This window comes from Trachymyrmex cornetzi, unplaced genomic scaffold, assembly GCF_001594075.2.
Source record: "Trachymyrmex cornetzi isolate Tcor2-1 unplaced genomic scaffold, Tcor1.1 scaffold247, whole genome shotgun sequence".
Lineage (NCBI taxonomy): Eukaryota > Metazoa > Arthropoda > Insecta > Hymenoptera > Formicidae > Trachymyrmex > Trachymyrmex cornetzi.
This window is the reverse complement of record NW_017297134.1, coordinates 477,611-478,199: the sequence shown is the minus strand read 5'-3', so window position 1 is coordinate 478,199 and position 589 is coordinate 477,611.

Genomic DNA, 589 nt, shown 5'->3' with positions numbered 1-589 from the left:
TATCGGTAATCGAAGATCTCGAGCGAAATATAATTCGGCTGGTGAAATCCCTGTGGTTTCATGCTTCGAAGTCCTATAGGCTAATAAAAACATAGGGATCCAACAATCCCAATCCTTTTGATTTTCAGCAATATATTTTGCTAAAAAGTTTGCAATCGTTTGGTGTTGGCGCTCTACCTGTCCGTCTGATTGAGGATGAAGAGCGGTAGTTCTAGTTTTCCTAATTCCTAGCAGACTCATTAATTCCTGAAAAATTTTTGCCTCAAAATTCTTGCCTTGATCCGTATGAATTTCTAAGGGGACCCCATGTCTTGAAATAAACTGATTCAAGAAAATTTCTGAAATGGTCTTAGCTCGAATATTTTTTAACGGAAAAGCCTCCACCCATTTCGTAAAACAATCTGTTATCACGAGCAGATATTTATTTCCTACTGAAGACACTGGAAGAGGACCAAGAATGTCCATTTGCACTCCCTCCAATGGTCCACCAACATTGAAGATCTGTAATGGAGATTTTCCTTTTCCCGAAGGACCTTTTCTCGCAACACAAACTCTACATGTCCTACACCAATCTTCTACATCCTGTTTA